This window comes from Rhipicephalus microplus, chromosome 3, assembly GCF_043290135.1.
Source record: "Rhipicephalus microplus isolate Deutch F79 chromosome 3, USDA_Rmic, whole genome shotgun sequence".
NCBI classification, from domain to species: domain Eukaryota; kingdom Metazoa; phylum Arthropoda; class Arachnida; order Ixodida; family Ixodidae; genus Rhipicephalus; species Rhipicephalus microplus.
Window position 1 is genome coordinate 225,417,677 of NC_134702.1, and position 21,120 is coordinate 225,438,796.

Genomic DNA, 21,120 nt, shown 5'->3' on the forward strand with positions numbered 1-21,120 from the left:
CTCCATATGTGTAAGCCAAGTTCTGTTGTAGCTCTACAAGCTCCGTACTCCGCAATGAACTAGTGAGATTGTAGCGCATATCTTCATCACCACCGGCCATGAGACGATGAGGCCAAGGTGGTACGAGTGCTAGAAGCAATGTAAATTCAAAGATCTGCTACTTCGGCGGGGCTTCAAATAAGACCGTGATGTCTAACCTGTGGACTACTAAAAGCTGTTGGCTGAGCCCATTGACCATGCTGCTCACCAAGTTTTGTCAGCGACTGTACACTCTTATGGATGCTCTTCAGTACGCATTAGTTGTAGCACCCTTTTTGCACCCTAGTTTACACATTTTTGATGTATGCAACGTTTTGGTTCCGTTTGTAGGGTGCTGAGACACGAATAGGTGCTCAAAGGGTATGCTGCAGGGTGTCGCACCCTTTTTCACACCCTTATGGGTCAGAATTGGTTTAGTGTGCAGTGAGTGTGACTTCCACCATTCTGTTCTAGCACCAAGATTCCAACCAAAGGTTAGGCTTACCGACCAAGTGCGTCGTAGTGTCATTGGCGTTTCTGGGTTTCAGAATACACGATTCCGACGAGTTGAAATGAAAAGGTAATGAGTAGAAATAATGATCAGTTAGCCCAAATAAAGCATTTTATTGTGTATGGTGTCCACACAAGAAGCGACGAAGATTGCTGCGACGCGATTCCAGCACTTCGCCGACCCTCGCCGACGCTTCTCTGGGTCTTATGCAAGAACACAGACTTGTCGATTCCTATGCTCACTAAACCAGTATGATGGCATAAATTTTTCTGTACACTGCAGTCATTCGGCCAAGCCGTTTTGTAGTTGTTGCTAACGATAGACGTACATATCAGTGCACTCGCAAGACAGCGCTGCACATTGCACGAAATACATCTCGAAATATATACTCGTGCGCGCGTATTTCTCTAATGCGCCTGGAGGCTTCATGAAGCCAGTGCAGATGTCGCCCTTTGAAATGAGCAAGAAACGGATGATTAACCTGACAGGAACCGTCAGTAAACTGTACCAGCTGCTCACGCAGTTCACATTATATATATATATATATATATATATATATATATATATATATATATATATATATATATATATATATATATATATATATGTGTGTGTGTGTGTGTGTGTGTGTGTGTGTGTGTGTGTGTGTGTGTGTGTGTATTGTAGTCACAAATACGGGCTTTCCTATAGAAACTACAAAGAATACATTTGTTGTGGCGGAGGCTCGTGCTGCTGCAGCTGCTGCTGAAACCGCTGGCTGCTCTCTCGCTGCTGTTCCGCCCATTCGACGGTTGCCTCACCCCGGCTTGGCGTCTAACAGTATTCCTGCATTTGATGGAGAGTTCTGGTAGTCTCTACTACCAGAACTCTACCAGAGTTCTGGTAGTTCTACTACCAGAGTTCTGGTAGACTCTACTTCAACCCCCCGCCTCGCCAATGCCTGACGACATGGCCTAGCCACCTGCAGTCACAATCCCATCTGTCACCTGTTCCGGAATGCCACGACAGCGAGATCTAGTGATTTTCAACGCGACCGTCAACCAAGACGCCGAAGACTGGCTGTCCCGGTATGAAGCAGTGAGCACCCACAATAAGTGGGATGACAAAGACAAGCTCACTTATCTTGATTTCTATCTCGCGGGTGTGGCAGAGCTGTGGTTTAACAACCACAAAGCGGGAATACCCTCCTGGTCAACCTTCAAGACGCGCTTTGCAGAAGTCTTTGGCCGACCCGCTGTTCGCAAGCTCCGCTCCGAATAGCGCTTGCGCTGCGGCGCACAGCGCTTTGGCGAGATATTTACCTCGTATAATGAGGATGTTCTGGACCTCTGTGGTTGAATCGATTCATACATGTCTGACACTGAAAAAATAGGCCACATTATGACAGGTATCGAGAACGATGTCTTTAACATCCTCGTAGCAAAAATCCGCAAATCGTCGGCCAGCTTATTCAGTACTGTCAGAGTTTTGACGAGCAGCGAGGAGAGCGCATTTATACTCGACGTCCAAACCTCGACACAACCTCTATTTCTGCGTTAACCATTGGCGCGGTTTCCTCCGAACAAACCACGTTAATGCAGCAAATCCAGCCGTTCGTGCGAGAAGTGACGCGCCAATTGTCTCTTGTGCGTACGTTCCGACCAGTGCGCACACGTTGACCCTAACGCTCCGCAAGGCAATCGACGAGTGAATTTCTGACGCCCTGCCTCCCACATATTATCCTTCGCCTATCTCCACCCCTCTCACTTACTCTGAGGCTGCCAGACGATCGCCGCCATCACTACCAACCGTCACGGATCTTGCTCAACAGCTTGGTCCCCTTTACGCTGCAAGTTCATCTATCTGTCTTTATCCACTTCCTGTTCGCCACCCCGCACCACCATCAAGACCGTTGGCGCACTCCGACAACAGGCCAAATCGCTATTGCTGCCATCTTCCCAGTCATGTGGCACGCTACTGCTGTCGTCGGGATTACAACCCAACTTCTGGGGAGGCAACTTACGGCTCCTATTTTCAGAGCCACTACAGTCGTCCATATTCCCCCCCCCCCCTCATCAGATCAGTCTCCGCCACGTCACCGCCCGCGGCTTCGACAGAGTTTGGTCGCCCTCACTACAGTGCTGTTCTATTTTCTGGTGCTTCCTCAATCGCCACCCGCCCAAACGGAAAACTGACCACCGCTCTTCCTGACGCAAGAGCTACGCACATATTGAAACCTTCAAGGCCTCCATTTTTACCTGCTAATAAAATAAGTGTGCAGATTGATGGCCTACCTGCGCAAACGCTCGTTGATACTGGTAATGCCCTGCCTGTGCTAAGTGGTGAACTCTGCCGCAAGTTGAAGAAGCTTACGCTGCCACTTTACGATGTCTCTCTCCACACGTCCACTGCGCACCACATCCCACCTTCTGCGGGCATGCACAGCTCGACTGGTCATCCAAAATATTTAGTATGTAGTCGCAATCGTTCTGTTTTCCCCATATTCATATGATATCGTCAGCTGGGGCTTCTGTGCTCATCATGCTGTCATTGACTGTGCGCGCGCCGAACTAGAGTTGTCGACGATGTGTGAACAGCCCCTGCGTGAAGCGCCGTCGTTTGAAAGACCTTCTTTCAAGCCGCTTTCTTCCCAAGTCATCGTGGTCTCGGACACTCACATCCCTCCTCTAACCGGTGTTCTTGTGCCACTCTTCTGCGAGGACGTACCCTCTGTCACCGCCCTCTTCATCCCCTCCGACGCCTTCGGCTCTCGCAAAAGCCTCCTTCTCCCGTTCGCAGTTTTCACTGTAGAAACCTCGCGTGACTCCATTTATATAACGAAGTCGCTTCCTTCTTCAGCCATATATTCCGTGGTGAAGTCCTCGGTCATCTTCAGGAAATTGATTCTGTTTCATCCAGACACCTACCTGATGACTTGCCATCATATTACTGAAACACCATTACCTCTGACACCCCTACCACTTCATCTCTGCGGCTTTTTTCTCATCGATTGGCCCTTAACTTCCCGCTGCTCAGTGTACCCAACTCCTGGCTTTACTCGCTCGCTTAGATGTCATTTGACCATAGGCAACTTTTTTTGGGTCGCACGCCTGACATCGTTCGCAAAATCGACACCGGTACCCATACACCTTTGCGCCAGTGCCCATATCTAGTTTCTCACGCTTAACGCCATGCCATTTCTGACCAGGTGAACAATATTGACGTGGCTTTGACGTGGCGTAATACAACCTTCAAACATACCTTAGGCTTTTCCGGTTGTACTGGTGAATAAAAAGGATGGGAGCACAGATTTTGCGTTGATTACAGGTGTCCTAATAAGATCGCAAAAAATAGTTCGCGAAAAAAATAGATCGCGAAAAAATCGATCGCGAAAAAAAAAAGATCGCGAAAAAAAAATAAGATCGCGAAATAAGATCGCGAAAAAAAAAGATTGCGAAAAAAAATAAGATCGCGAAATAAGATCGCGAAAAAAGGAGCAGAGTTCGTTTCTTCTTTAGACCTTCGATCTGGCAAGTGGCAGGTCCCTATAAATGAAGCCGACCGCTCCAAGGCTACGTTTTAGCGCGTGACGGATTGTACGAGTTGAACGCGATGTCATTCGGCCTCTGTAATGCGCCTGCCACCGTCGAGCGTCTCATTGATAACATCCTTGGAGGCTTTAAATGGAAAACATGCCTGTGCTATTCGGATGTCTTGGTCGTTTTCTCGAAAGACTTTGACTCCCACCTCAGCAGCCTCGCAAGCGTCCTGACTTGTATTTCAGACGGTGGACTGCAGCTGAATTTCAAGAAATGCTACTTCGCTGCCTGCCAGCTTATCATCTTAGAGCATGTTGTTAGCAGGCATGGTGTCCATTCTGATCCAGCCAAGCATCGCGTTGCCACCGACAAATCCAGACCGGCTACACTAAAGGTACTGCGCCGCTTCATCGGCCTCTGCTCCTCATTTTGCGTTTTTTTTGCCCAATTTCGCCACCATAATCGCACCCCTGACGCATCTACTTGCCGACAACCAAGACACCTCGGCGTGGTCCCCAGCATGCGACGAAGCATTCGCCTCTTTACACCATATTCTGACATCACCACCTATCCTACGCCACTTTGATCCAGGCGCTCCAAGCGAAATCCATACGGACGCTAGTGGAGTAGGCCTCGGTGCTATTCTTGCTAGGCGTAAATCTGGCTTGCTGAGCATGTTGTATCCTACGCTAGTCGCACCCTCACTAAATCGGAAAAGAACTATTCAGTCACTGAGAAATTATGCCTTGCCATTGTTCGGGCAATGACGAAATTCCGACATTACGCGCGGCCGCGGCGGTCTAGTGGCTAAGGCACTCGGCTGCTGACCCGAAGGTCGCGGGATCGAATCCCGGCTGCGGCGGCTGCATTTCCGATAAAGGCGGAAATGTTGTAGGCCTACGTGTTCAGATTTGGGTGCACGTTAAAGAACCTCTGGTGGTCGAAATTTCTGGAGCCCTCCACTACAGCGTCTGTCATAATCATATAGGGGTTTTGTGACGTTAAACTCCACATATCAATCAATCAAAATGAAATCAATCGAAATTCCGACCGTATATTGGCGCCCATTGGACGTCGTGACTGATCACCACGCATTGTGGTTGTATTCGTCATTAAAAAACCCATCTGGTCGCCTAGCTTTCTGGGCACTACGTCTCCAGATTACGACATTCGTTTATTTTATCGGGCAGGCCGCAAGCATTCAGACGCTGACGCTCTTTATCGTTCGCCACTTCCCCACAATTATGTTACAGCATCTGTTTCCAGCTGCGAATGTTCTTCACTTGAACATGCCTACATGTCCACTAAGCAACGCCAGGATGCGTGGGTAGCGTCTCTGTTAGAGTACCTGGCTGAGACGTCTTCCCGTACCGAAAGCCGTTTACTTCGACGAACTGCTTGCCCTTTTAACATCTGTGACGGTCTTCTGTACCGGCGAAACTACTTATCTGATGGCCGCAAATGGTGGCTGGTAATCCCTCGCCACCTACTTTCTGACGTCCGTGCATTTTTCCGCGTGGATCCACAATGCGCCCACGCAGGTGTAGTGAAGACGTATGCTCACCTACGAATTTTATATTACTGGCGCGGATTGTACTGCTTTGTTAGGCAGTATGTCCGTTCATGTTCCTTGCGCCAACGCCAGAAGAGCTTTCCTCGCACAACCACAGGACCACTCCAGCCACAGCCTTATCCTTTTTGGAGTTTCGGCCACATCGGAATCGACTTGTACAGTACCGTACCATCACACCAAATAGAATCCTCTGGGTCATCGTAGCCGTGGACCACCTTACGCGCTACGCTGAAACTTCGGCGCTTCCCGAGACCACTGCGCGTGAAGTCGCCCCGTTGAAAAAAAAAACGAATGGTGGGCATGGTGTAACACCACCCACCATTATAGTGGTATAATGTAGTGGATAATTGCTGAAAAACGTCCACTATGGTGCATGGTGGGATATGGCGGGTGCTGCAGTGCCGGCAACGCTTGAGCGCGAAATGGCATCAGAATCACCGTGACGAGCTGCCGCAAAAATAAAAAAGAATGGCATAAAACGATGTAAAAAAACACCCGTCCCGTAAAAAAAGCTACCACGGAGGATCGAACGTGCAACCTGTGGATTCCCATTCGGTGACACTAAGCACTGCGCCATACCAACATGACGAATGGCACGTGTTAAATAGCTAGTTGACATACAAACTTACGGTTCAGTTTCAGTTTTGTTTCTCGTGTACTCGACATAGACGAGATCTCCACCTGCTACTTAAATTTGCAAGTTTATTAAACACAAGCAACTGCTGCCTGTAACGATTGTCACATCGATAATGGCACCAGCGCTATGTTTCTTTTTAAATTCACAACCGCATGAAAAAAACCAAGTGGACTGGGGAGCAGCTAGATTTTAGCGGCGAGATCTGGCAAGTTTATCATCCGTTTATCGCTCGTTCCAAAGAGCAAAATTTGCTCAAGCTTTATGACACCTATAGGCGCATTCTACCGATACGCCTACTTAATTTAATTGATTGATTATTGGGATGCTTTTTGCGCAACGTAGAGGGCATGCAGTCATGCCAGCGCACTGCTGTAGCTCTTTCGCTATAATAATAACTGCTTAGCGGCTTGGCCAAAACGAATGCGGTGTGCCGGAAACATTACGCTATCATATTGGTTCCCCAAGCGTACAAATTACCAAGTCTGTGTTCTCGCATAAAAGCTAGAGAAGTGCCGGCAAGTGCGACCGGCGGCTGTCGGTGAGGGGAGACGTACGTTCTCTGAGAGTGCCGGAATCACGTTGCATCGATGTTTGTTGCTTCCTGCGTGGACACCGTACACAATGAAAAATGCTTCATTTAGGTTCATTGATGCCATGGCTTTGCTTTATTGTCATTCTTAATCGTCAAAATCGTGTATTCTCAAACAGAGAAGCACAGATAACACAATTTTAGGGGCTCAGTTGATAGGCCTAACCTTTGGTGGAAAGCATGGTGGCAGATCATGTAATGTACAGATCCCAGCTTTGTACACAATATAAATTGCCTGCCATTATAAGCCCACCCATTATCTGCTTACTGCTTACCAACATTATTGCAATGGTGGGCAGGGCTTCTCAGCTTGGTACACCATGCGGCCCGACTTCCAAGCAGCACCCATCATCTGCTTAGCGCTTCCCAGCATTATCGCAATGGCAGGAAGAGCTTCTCAGCTTTGTACACCATGTGGCCCACCATAATAAGCACCACCCACCATCTGCTTAGTGCTTCCCAGCATCATCGCAATAGTGGGTAGAGCGTCCCCATGATTCCCCACTATCTAGCCTCTACTTTCCACCATCGTTTCCACTTTACCTATCTTCTGTACACCATAGCACCCAGTATGTTTCGGTATATCCACCATAATTTGCACTACGTCCCACCATGTCCAACATAATTTCCACCATAACCACTATTATTTGCACTACGCCCACCGTGTTTTCTAGTATCCATCATGTCAGTTTTTCCGATAGGGCGGCTTGTTCATTTTGCGCAACCTCGTCCTTCAGCATGGTGCACCCCACTAGCTTCTCAGTGAGCTTTTCATTTTGTCGGAAGCTGTAGAAGCCCTCCTACGCAAATGCAAAATCGTGCATGGGACAACCCCCGCATATCACTCCCGAACCAATGGGATGACCGAGCGATTTATTTGCACACTGGCTGAAAAGTTCTCCTTGTATGTTTCCGATAACCACATGAACTGGTTCCACATACGGCGATTCGTTACCCACGCTTCAAATAGCGCAATTCAATCAGAAACTGGATAATCCCCGTTCTTTTTCTTTATGATCCGGAACCTCATTCGTTTTTTGACACCATCCTTCTGTACCGCCCAGACCCTTCAGAATTGACGACTTTGGCCGAAGCCACCACATTATGCCGAAGAATGTTGGCAGCTCGCACGTTAGCTACTAGGCTCGATCAGGCTCGCCATAAGCACTCCCATAACCGACGCTCATCCCCTTCGTCACAAGCGCCTGGAACAATTGTGTGGCTGCGCGTGCCCTTAACTGCCCCTGGCCTTTGCTCAAAGTTCATACCGGAGTATGATGGTCCGTACCTGATCCTTTGCCAAACATCACCACTCAACTACATGGTTGAGCCTATTCAGCCACTTAAAGATGAACGGCACTGTGGGCGCGAAACTGTGCACGTCGACCGTCTAAAACTAAACTTTGCTACGATCCACCAGTTCTGTCTGTGCCATAGGTCGCCAGGATGGCTCCTTTTGCACTGGGAAGTCAATGTTGTGACAAATACAGGCTCGGTTATAGAAAGAACGAAGGAAACGTTTGTTGTGGCGGAGGCTCGTGCTGCTGCAGAAACCGCTGGTTGCTGTCTCGCTGCTGTTCGGCCCATTATACGATTCCCTCAGCCCAGCGTGGCGTCTAACAGTATTCTAACAATATATATATATATATATATATATATATATATATATATATATATATATATATATATATATATATATATATATATATATATATATATATATATATATATATATACGGTAGGGTGAAATTCAATGGATCCGGTGGAAAATGCGGTAGAATAAGAGGTCGACAAACGTGCGAAAACACAAGTTTTACTAACGTTTCGGCAGGTGGGCCTGCCTTCGTCGGAGTGAATGTTTACAGATGACACACAGGGCCACACAGGGCACATAAATAAGCCGCTTTTTTGCGTATCACACAGCTAAGTCATTATCAGTAGATTATATACAAGATTATATATCACCAAAGGTACGTGGCTATAGTGCATATACAAATGAAAACGCCTATCATTGTACAATAGTCAATTGGCACGTATTAGATACCCTACAACTTGTGTGGAATGAAACAGGTCTGCAAAATAACAAACTGTGCACGCAGTCGCTCACTTGGTCATACGTTCTGTGGGATAATCACAGCCTAAGGACATTCAGTAAGCCTTTAAAAAAAGAAAAAGAAGTTTAGAGAGATAAACAAATTCAAAAAGCCGCAGAGCACAATGAATGCGAGTAAAATGGTAAAGCGACAAACGCCACCTGCATTATGTAGGTAACATTCGACAATAGGCCAATATCGTGCAAAGAATATACACTAGCCAGCAAAACAAAAAAGGCGATTTACTAAGGCGATATGCAAGTAAGCGTAACCGGGCTCTCGTTCGTGCCGCAGATAGTGTTTTAAATTTGTTAATTAGAAATTACTCTTTTACTTCGCGTACAAGGTGCGATTTAAAACCCGATTTCAGTATTTTAGCTATCATGTTACTGAATGAATGACCTGGCTCGGTGACATGCCTTGAAATTGGTAAGTTAGGAAGGGCATGCACATGAACTTTATGATTATTGAAATGATATCGAAAAGCAGTTTCAGTATGACCTATGTATTGTACATGACAGATTGAGCATTCTAGCAAATATACGACATTTGCAGTATCACAAGTGAAATTGCCCTTAATTTTGAACTTGAACTTTGTCGCAGTACTGCCTGCCAGTGTTGTTGTGGTCACATGTGCACACAATTTACACCGGGGCTTTTTACAAGGATGACAACCAAGCGTATGGACGTTATAGCTCTGTCTGGTTTTAGAGGAAGTTAATAAAACTCGCAAATTTTTGTCTTGTCTGTACACAACACGTAGTGGTTCTGAAAACGCTTTTGCAAGGCGTTCGCTCTGCATAAGTATGTTGTGGTGTTTACGGAAAATAGATGTGACGTTAGGTGGCGATGCGTTATCGGTTATAACCAAGTTAACCTGTGAATGACTTTTAGGATTTTCCTTAGGAATGCAGAGTGCTGTACGGTCTGGTGCGTCGGCACGCCTTACTGCGTCATCGACTAACTTGGCTGGATATTTCTCTTTAAGAAGTGCAGTGGGTAGCTGGTTACAGTTATTATTAAAGTCAGATTGTTCAGAGCAAATTCGCTTAAAGCGTAAGGCCTGGCTGTAAGGTATGCTGGATTTGCAGTGCCTTTTGTGGCTGCTTTCAATGTGTAAATGCCTCTGTCTGTCAGTCGGCTTTCAGTACAGTTTGGTGCTTAATTTCGCAATGATCGAGACATGCTGTGACATCGAGAAAGTTAATGGTCTCTGTTGAATATGTGTGCGAAAAGGATATGGAAGGGTGAGCATTATTAAAGTCCGAAATAAAAGACAAAAGTTTCTCCTCTCCATGTGGCCAAATCATGAATATGTCGTCAATTAATTTTTCATAATTAAAAGGTTTAGGGAACGACCCGACAATAATTTGTTCTCAAGGGATCCCATGAATATATTCGCGTAACTTGACCCGATCTTGATACCCATTGACGTACTACTTACTTGAACATAATGCACTCCATTGAATTCAATGTTGTTCTACTGAAGAATCATTTCAAGCAGTATAGTTATAGTCGAGCTATCAATGAATTTGTCGAGAGCAGAGTGATCGTAAGCCTCAATTATGAACATTATACCTTCCAAGTGCGGCATGCTTGTGCAGAGAGACGCAACATCGAGAGTGACAAAGAGAGCGTTGTTAGATATAATAAGGTTGGTAATATCGAAAAGGAAGTCATTAGTATCTCGCAGAAAAGACGGAAACGTAGGGGGTATCTGGTTCATCAGGCTATCAACGTAACGCGACAAGTTTTCTGTCATGGTAGCTATGCCGGAAACAATTGGGCGACCAGGATTATTGTGTTTATGAATTTTCGGCAACAACTAGAACCTACCAGCTGACGGACTAAGAGGGATCAGAGAAGCTGCCCTATCATTTAGTTTTTTCTCCTTTATTAGTTTTCTTATTGTGCCGCCTAACGTCGCTTTGTAATCCTCAGTCAGATCGGCCTCGAGTCACTTGTAAAACGACTTATCATCAAGCTGACTGTTCGTTTTAGCGATGTATTTGGTCGTGGCCATGATAACGATGGCACCTCCTTTGTCCGCAGGTTTTATTGTGATGTCGGTGCGTTTGCTAAGGTTTGATTTGGCTTTTATTTCTAGGGACGATAGGTTTCGATGAAAAGACAGGGGTTCATTATAAGCTTGATTGATATCTCGCTGTACTGCTTTAATAAACATGTCCAATTGTTTGTCACGTTGTGACCCTGGTGTCAAACGTTTAGCCGATGGTAAAGCGGTTGGATTTTCGGCGGGAGTTGGGTGATCGAAGGAATATTCACGTAGTCTCATATTTCGTGCGAAGTTGTCTAAATCCTTGTAGAACTGAAATACATTATAGTTAGCACTTGCTGGACAGAAGCTTAAACCGCGGGATAAAAGGCTGACTTCTTCAGATAAGATAGCAGTTGAATTATTATTATTGTTGTCGGGTGCAGGTTTACATGTTCTTTCCTTGGCCGAAGATGGAGGCGTTGAGTTTCAAAGTTTTACACCACCTCTGAGCAACTTTGTGCGTTTCTGCGCGTTAAGCTTGGAACGTTTCTTTTGCTCATGTGCACTTAGGGACGATGATTCTTCAGGAGAAAGGCTAAACTGATCGAGTAGTTGGTGCTATCTGTTTTAGCAGGGATTTCAGGGACGATCGATAATGGTTAAATATAATGTGTACTAGCTCAAGTGAGGCATTCATTAAGGTGTCAAACCACTTCCTCGCGTTGCACTTCGATAGCTTTGATGTTGCTGGCTGTAGACAGAGACTTAAACCTCTAGGCGGAATGAAAGGCGCTGAATATGCTTCTAGAGTAAACACATGTACCTCGTAACGGACGTGTTTCTCGACACACTTCCTAATTATTTGAAGTTGCTTAGAACACTTTGAATTCACGAAACTATTCGACGATGAGTGCTGCAGTCAATTACTTATGTTCCGAATTAATTATGTTCCGTTGAAGAAGATATGCACTAAAAGAGAATATCAATGGTTCACGACAGAAATAATTCACTTAAAGCGCAAAATTAAGCGGCAGCACAAGCTTGAAAACACGAGTGACCGTTGAAGCGTTACGTCTAACCTACCACAGCTAATTCGATCGCGAAAGAGCCCCGCCGCGGTAGTCTAGTAGCTAAAGTACTCGGATGCTCATCCGCAGGTCGTGGGTTTGAATCCCAGCTGCGGCGGCTGCATTTCCAATGGAGGCAGAAATGGTGTAGGCCCGTGTGCTCAGATTTGGGTGCACGTAAAGAAACCCAGGTGGTCGAAGTTTCTGGAACCCTCCATTATGGCCTCTCTAATATTTTTATGTTGGTTTTGGCACGTTGAACCCCACATATCAATCAATCAACCGATCAGAAAAGAGGCGATTTTTTTAGTTACTCTTCCGCCATTCTTGACGAAAATACCCCAGAAATTTTGGCGCTATTTCTTAAAAGATAACCAAGGCAATTCAGGACTCAGGGTCGCGGGAGAAAGTATTACTGATGCGGCTGACATTGCCAAAAGTTTTAACACATTCTTCCGGTTCGTTCTACGCGGACAGCTCTCCATGCTCAGTTGCGGTCATACGATTGCGATTGCCTTATGCCAAAAGTAGAAATTACTGAGAACGGCGTCCTTGGCCTTTTGTGCAACTTGGATGTAAAGACATCAACTGGCGCTGATGAGCTATCGAATACTTTCTTGAAGAGATATGCTTATTGGGTGGAAAAATATTTATGTCGCATTTATGTTATATAAGTATATACTGCAGTTATTCCTGATGATTGTAGCTCCGCAGAAATAGTCTCGGTGCATAGAAACGGCTCCACCTTTGAAATTAACAACTACAGGCCTGTCTTTAACAAGCACTTCTTTTGAGCTATTCGAACACATTATATTCGAGCACATTATATTCGAGCACATTCGAGCACACTACAGCGACAACGATTGGCAGCAGCGGCTTTGGCAACAGGCTTTTTGTCGCTAAACCAACGAATTTCACTACGCAGGGGCCGAGACAGTGCATGTCGGTGGTGACCACTTCAAGCCTGTGGAATCATCCCTTGAAGACGACGGACTTACACGTGCAGCTACGACGGAGTAACACGTGCTCTGACGTGGAAGTGGTCCCTGGTGCGGCGCTGCCATCGACGGTACTTAAGCGGAACCGTGCCCAGCGTTCCTCACAACGGTTGGCAGCAGCGGCTTTGGCAACAGGCTTTCTGTCTCTAAACCAACAAATTTCACTACGCAGGCGCCGAGACAGTGAATGTCGGTGGTGACCACTTCAAGCCTGTGGAATCATCCCTTGAAGACGACGGACTGACACATGCAGCTACGACGGAGTAACACGTGCTCTGACGTGGAAGTGGTCCCTGGTGCGGCGCTGCCATCGACGCTACTTAAGCGGAACCGTGCCCAGCTTTCCTCACAACGGTTGGCAGCAGCGGCTTTGGCAACAGGCTTTCTGTCGCTAAACCAACGAATTTCAGTACGCAGGTTCCATTGAAACTTGCCATTGTTCATATTTGCCACACCTGCTGCTGCCAACCCGGTGTATTTTTTTCCTTTTGAACCATGGTCATGAATACTGAATTGTCGCGTAAGGTTGAAGCACTTCGAAAAGAGGTGACAGAAATGCGCAAAAGCCTTGAGATGTTCAACTCACTGTACGAAAAAATGAAACAAGATCAGGAAGCATTAGCTTTCGACAACAAAACTTTGACAAAAGAAAACGAGGACCTAGCGAGAAGACTTGCTAATTCAGAGCAATACTCTCGTATCAACAACATAGAAATCAAGGGTATACCTTGCGTGCAAGGGGAGGACTGCAAAACCATCTTGCAAAAACTTAGGGACAAGATAGGCTGTCCAGTGACCTCTACAGACATTGACGTCATTCACCGTGTACCCGCTAAGAAGGACAAAAACATAATAGCCCGATTTTGCGTGAGAACAAAGAAAGCTGACTTTATCAGCAAAGCTAGGAAATCTAGGTTAACTACGGCAGACCTTGACCTCCCACAAACCCCGGCCGTTCCAATCTATATCAATGAACACTTGACGCCTGAAAACAAGCGCCTTCTTGCACGGGCATTAGTTCAGAAAAAAGAAAAAAAGTGGAAGTTTCTTTGGACTGATGGTTGTCGTATCAAGGCGAGGAAAACTGAGGACAGCCGGGTGTGTGTCATTGGAAGCACAGGGGACCTGTCCAAAATTTGCTAATGGGACCTAACCAAGTTTGATTTGGCTTGATAATGGGTTACGTGCTTTCAGGAATAAAACATTTAGTCTCAGCTAAAAAACCAAAATTGACGTTTTTTCATCAAAATATTCGTTCACTGCCAAACAAAATAGACGATTTCAGCTTGCTACTCGACACTTTTGGAACATCGTTTTCAGTAATAATGTTAACTGAAACTTGGTTAACGCGCACATCGGACATGTTTCAGCTTCCTGGCTATCAATCGTTCCTCCGAAATTGTCGTGATAAGCGAGGGGGTGGTATCGCACTCTTTCTCAAGGAAAATATCTTGGCTGAGCTCATGGTCGAATTTACTGATATAACCCCTGATTATGAGGTGTTAACAGTGCAGAGCAGTAACAAGTTCTCCGTTATGTACAGACCTCCATCTGGTGATACAAGATTTTTTGCATTCCTTGAAAAGCTTTTCAGCTATTCATTAGAAGAGAAAATCAACCTGGTCTTAGGTGGTGACGTCAATATAAACATTCTTTCATCATCCCCGTTACAAAAAGATTTCCATTCATTCATCACAACTTACGGTTTTTCAAACACGATATCTTCTGCAACACGTGTGATTATCGACGGCGCATCCCTGTTAAATGTATTCATCTCAAACATTAACATTGACTTGTTAGAGGCTGATGTTGTGTACACTGACATTATTGATCACCTAGGTATTATATTACTGGTAAATCGAATGCACTCTATTGCTAGTAAAACTACAAAGCCAGTTCTTATTCAATGTAATACCTCATTCAATCTTGAAGAATTTCGCAAAGTTATTGCCCAAGAGGCATGACATAGCGTTTACAGATTGAAAGATAGTGACTATGCATACAATGCTTTTATTCGTACTTTCAAAACACTCTACCATAATCATTTCCCCAAGAAAAAAGTGGCACGGGCATCCAGGGCCCGCAAACCTTGGCTAACGCCTGAGCTTTTTCGTATGATTAAAGGCTAACATGCCCGGTATGCTCAATTTGCGAAGTCTAGAGATCCAGCCCTCTTAAGCGAATTTAAAAAATATCGAAATAGTCTAACAAGTCTGCTTAGGTCTGCAAAGAATGCCTATTTCGTAGCAATGTTTAGTGACCCAGTCAATCAAAAAAGTGATGTGGTCTGGCGCAAACTGAATGCTTTGTTAAAGCCTACTTCACTTTCTGTACTTCCGGACGTTTTGAGTCACAATGGCCAAAAACTTTCGGGAAAGGCGATACCGGATGCGTTTAATGAGTTGATTTTATTAAAACCTCAGTTAAAAAATATTGATGGCCTCGATAACTATGCTCAGTTCCTGCCTGTGAACGCGTTTAGTAACACTCTATTTCATGCCCCAACTACACCAGTGGAAATTTTTTCTTGCTTCAGTACTATTAGGAACAACCGCTCCTTGGACGCCGATGGTATCTAGATTCGCCCCATAAAGCATGTGCTTGACATCATATGCCTTGTTCTTACCCATATTTATAATTTAATATTATCTACAGGTGTATTTCCAAAACAAATGCAGATTTCACGCGTTGTTCCTGTTTACAAGCATGGTACTACAGAGAACATTAACAATTATCGACCTATTTCAATAATCCCAGTATTTTCAAAAGCAATAGAAAAATTAATGCATATCAGATTATCATTTTTTAATCACCACAATTTGCTTCAAAATTTTCAACATGGGTTCAGGAAGCATCGCTCTACTGAAACAGCCCTCTTAACTCATAAAGAAATAATCATAGATGCATTTAGTCGTAAAAAAATGGCATTAGGCATATACGTCGATTTTCTAAGGCGTTTGACCTAATCAATCATTTCATCCTTCTCAGCAAATTAGAAAACTATGGTGTGCGTGGGACAGCACATGCTCTTTTAAAATCCTACCTTTCAGACAGGACACAATTCGTAGACGCCAACAATGAAATATCTGCAAGAAAGCCGGTCGTTGTAGGTGTGCCACAAGGAAGTATTTTAGGGCCACTTTTATTTTTGATTTACATCAATGACATTGTACACTGCACAAACAACGCAACATTTGTCTATTACGCCGATGACACAACAGTTTTTGTTACAGGGAGCATGGAAACAGAGATAAAAGAAATGGCTAATGAAACACTATCTTCTACAGATACCTGGGCTTCAGTGAATTTACTAAAACTAAACCCTTCAAAAACACAAGTCATTTTATATACGCCTAAAGGAAAAACCTTGATAAATAAGATGAGCTTATTTCTGGGCTCTCAGCCGTTAGACATGGTTGATTCTGTTAGTATTCTTGGTGTATATTTTTCACGACACCTTACGTGGAATGTACATGTTGATATTCTATACTCTAAGATGTCATCGGCCATTGATGTCCTTGCACGTATGCGATCTCTTCTTCCCACTAAGGTCAAAATTATGATATACAATGCACTGGTATCATCTTTGTTACAGTACTGTAGCTTAGTGTGGTGCACAACCGGTGTGACGAACTTGCTCAAGTTGCACTTACTACAGAAAAGGGGCGTACGACATATTGCAGCGCAACACTATCTGTCTTCTACAAAACTTCTTTTTCTAAAATATGATATTCTTCCAGTTTTCTTTTTGTACAACTACAGGCTGATGTTAAGCTATAAAGAGTTTGTCAAACGTTGTACCAATACCACAATACATCTTGCTAAACTTAGCGTAAACACAAGTGTTCGACTCACCAGGCACAAAGAAGTTTGGATTGTACCCACCCCAAGAACCTTTTATGACAAACAATCATTGTCCTACAGACTACCTTCTTTGTTAAATTTTTTAAACCGCGAAGATTTTGATCTTTCCTGTAAACAAAACTGCCAGAATTAACACTTCGCCCAACTGATACATTATCCTCAATGATACATCTCTCAGAATTTATGCCCATTCTTTCCTTTTTATTATTGCTTTTTATGTTCATGCTACATCATGACCATACATTTGAACTACTCTCTTTTTATCTTAGCACTGTTTTCATGAACTTTTTGTATTACTTTTTTGTGATGTTATACCTGTATGTTTATTTCATATTTGTTGTACATGATTGACTGCCATTCCTGCTGCTTTGTCAACTTGTGAACGGGGTCAACCTCGTCAAGCTCTTGAGCTTTTAGTCCTGTACTCCACGTTATCTCAAGGTAATAAAATGATTGATTGATTAATTGATTGATTGATATTGAAGGTTAGCATTACCTACTTAGGAAATAATAGAATAATAAGTCCGAAAACATGGATTGAGATCCGGTTTATCTACGGTCACACAACTGGCTGAAACACCTCATGAGTTAATCAGCACGCTCAATCTGAAAGGCCAGACCGATGCCATACTTTTGGACTTCTCCAAGGCATTTGATGTTGTTCTTCAGCAGCATATAGTAACAAAATACTCGCTATAGGAATTGAACGTAAGGTTGTAACATAGATCGAATGCTATTTGGAACTTAGAAGGCAGTGTGTCACCATAATTGGGCGTCTCTCAAATGAGTTGGACGTGTACTCCGGTGTTCCGCAAGGCTCAGTCATTGGGCCTCTTCTTTTTGTAGGTTATATAAATGACATTCATCTCTCTGTGGAGCCACCAATCCTGATTAGTCTATTTGCCGATGACTGTGGAGTATACGCCATCATAAATAGTGAAGACCAAATTAAACTAAACAATATGCTTTACAATCGATTGGTGCATGGTGCGTAACGTCAGGATTGAAACTAAATTTTTCAAAAACTAATTTTCTTGCGTTTAGCAAAAAAAGAAGCCTCTACAATTTACATACTCATTGAAAAATACTTTGATCACAAGAACAGATCAGCTTAAATATTTGGACGTGACACTCAAGAGTAATCTCACCTGGGAATCGCATGTCTAGAATGTCTGTAGGGGAGCCTTAAAGAAATTGTCATTTTTAAAGAGAAAACTGCAAAAGGCTCCTCTTACGGTTACAATTAATGCAGTCAAAGCACTAGTGCGACCAAAGTTGGAGTATGTCAACGTCATTTAGAGCCCTTGGCAGGATTACTTGATTTAAAAAAAACGAGTTCAGAATTTAGCTTTGTGTTTTATATATTCTGTGTACTCACGGCATTCTAGTGTCACTCATTTACGTAATAAGGCAAGCCTACAAAAGCTTGAGCAGCGCAGGATAGTATCAAGAATAATATTCATTTCCCAACTTCATTATGGCGACTTAAATTATCATGGAGCATTAACTTCAATATCCTTCAAAACTTTTAGCCAGAACAAATCACAGCAAAACATTTAGGCAACCAGTTAGCCATATTAATGTCCCCAAATTTGCTCTATTTCCTGACGCGATTACTTGTTAGAGTAACTTGTCCGACAATGTTGTACCTCCAGACTGTTGGCTTCATTCACAGAATATATTTTAAATAACACTTTTTCTTGATGTATGTGACCTGTACGTATGTGTATATATGTGTATATCTAAGCATAAATGTGTAGGTTTGTATATACTGCTGAGTGTTATGTCTTTCGACTTTTTAATTAGCTATGTATTATCATTTCAGCTTTGCCAAGATATGCTGAGCATTTGTAGTTATTTTCTGTTTATATCTTTTAATCACTTTTGCACGGGCCCGTAAAGAGCCTTTGGTATCTTTAAATTGTATATATATATATATATATATATATATATATATATGATTGATATGTGCGATTTAACGTCCCAAAACCACTATATTGCGGTGGTGGAGGGCTCCGCTCCGGAAATATCAACCTCCTAGCGTTCTTTAACGTGAACCCAATTTTGAGCACACGGGCCTACAACATTTCCACCTCCATCAGAAATGCAGCTGCCGCAGCCAGGATTCGACTGCGGGTCAGCAGCCAAGCACCTCGCAGAATATATATATATATTCGCAAATGTAAATTTGAACAACAGTTGCCTCAATGCAGTGGCAATAGTGACTCTCTGCAGTTTATTGTGTTTATAAATGTGCAAAGGTAAGTAGCAGAGCAGATCCCGTACGTCTGGAGTGCGCGTCATACTAACCTGAAGTTGAACCGTAAGGTTGTAAGTTGACAAGTCATTCTAGAGTGAAGACAGTGTATGGTGTCGTGGAAACGCGAAATGTTCAACAAGATGTGCCCGAATGGCTTCATCGAGTAGAAAGCCTTTGCAAGATAACAGAATTTTTAAAAAGCCTGTGAACACTGACGCTTGTTTACCATTTCTCTTTTGTACACGTTTATTGTTTGTCTGGCTGTTAATTGTTTCTGAATGTTGCATCTACGTAGGCGATAAAGAAGAAAAGAAAGCCGGGGTGGCGAAGTGCTCCGTTGGCGATCCGACGGTTGCACGTTCGGACTCGGTTACGCTCATCTCGTTGTCGTGACGACTGTTAAAGGGTGTGGAATCCGGGAACTGTAAAATGGCCTGGTCCGTGGTGGGACTGTAGACGCTTCGTGGAATTTGCAAAGATGGCAGCACCACACTTTGACCAGCAGCACACGGTTGACAAGCAAAACAGGCGAGGAGATAGGCCATGTTGAGCATCTGCACAAGAGACAGGCGGGGCGTGTAAGCGTTGGCCATCGAAGCGTTGCTGTCAAGCCCACAGCACCATCTTGGTGCCTCACACCCGGTCGAGTCTCTTCCAGAGCGGTCGATAATGCTTGTGTTGACCTCGTAGTGGGGCCTCTACGCAAGAACTGTTTTAAGAAAGACATACTTGTGCCTTGTTCTGATGTGTGCATGACAAAAGGAGTAGCAACATTGTGGGCGCTGCACTGTTCTGCCACGCCGGTTGTGTTTCCTCGCGGGATTAAGATAGCTCTCTTTGATGAAGCATCATGCAACTCAATACCAGCACTAGTTACGGACCTCCCCACCTGTTCCTCTTCATAAGATATTCACCATAATTAAGATCTGAAGCTCGCTATAATCAGCAAGACTCTCAGTACGACGGAACGGCAAGTGCTGGTACAGGTCCTTTCCCGGCATGTTGCTGCTTTTGACTTCAAACATAGAGATGCAACCTTTCAGTTACCCTCGTCCCGCGCGCGTCACAGAATAGATACCGGCTCTGCACACCCCATCCGCCAAAAGCCCTACCGAGTGTCATCCTCTGAGCGCAAAGTCATCGCCTAACTAGTAAAGGACTAGTAAAGTCATCCAGCCCGTGGGCACCCCGGTAATTCTTGAGAGGAAAAAGGATGGTTCCTGGAATTTCCGCGTAGATTCCAGGCGTCTAAACACTGTGATAAAGAAAGATGTATATCCCTTTCCGCGGATTGATGACGTCATAAATTGCTTGCATGCCGCTTCCTATTTTTCAACGCTTGGTTTGCGGTCAGGTTATTTTCAAATACCTGTGGAACCTGGCGACAAAGAAAAGACTGCTTTCATATCTCCGGATGGCTTATTTGAATTTAATGTCATGCCTTTTGGCCTTTGTAATGCTCAGCCACCTCTGAAAGATTTATGGACACAGTATTACGTGGTCTAAAATGGGAGATATGCATGTGCTACCTTGACCATGTTGTGATCTTTGGCCGTACGTTTAAGGAACATAACAACCGTCTCAGTCTTGTTCTCGACTGCATCGAAAAAGCTGAGCTGGTTTTAAATTCTATTGGCGAACGTCAAACTCTCGTGCTGGGGCACTTGGTCGACAAGGATGGCGTCGTACCCGATCCTCGCAAGATAGAAGCAGTGAGCTCTTTTAAATCACCGAAAACCGCACGAGAAGTTCGCTCATTTGTCGGCATATGCTCATATTTTCATCGTTTTGCTCCACAATTTGCGGAGATTGTGTACCCGCTGACAAACATCTTGCGACAGGATGCAACCTTCAACTGGACACCAGAGTGTGACGCCGCATTCTTACAACTTAAGTTTGTACTAACGTCAGCACCACTCTTGCGTCACTTCGATCCATCTTGCCCGACTGAGGTCCACACAGACGCTAGTGGTATCGGTGTAGGCGTGGTGCT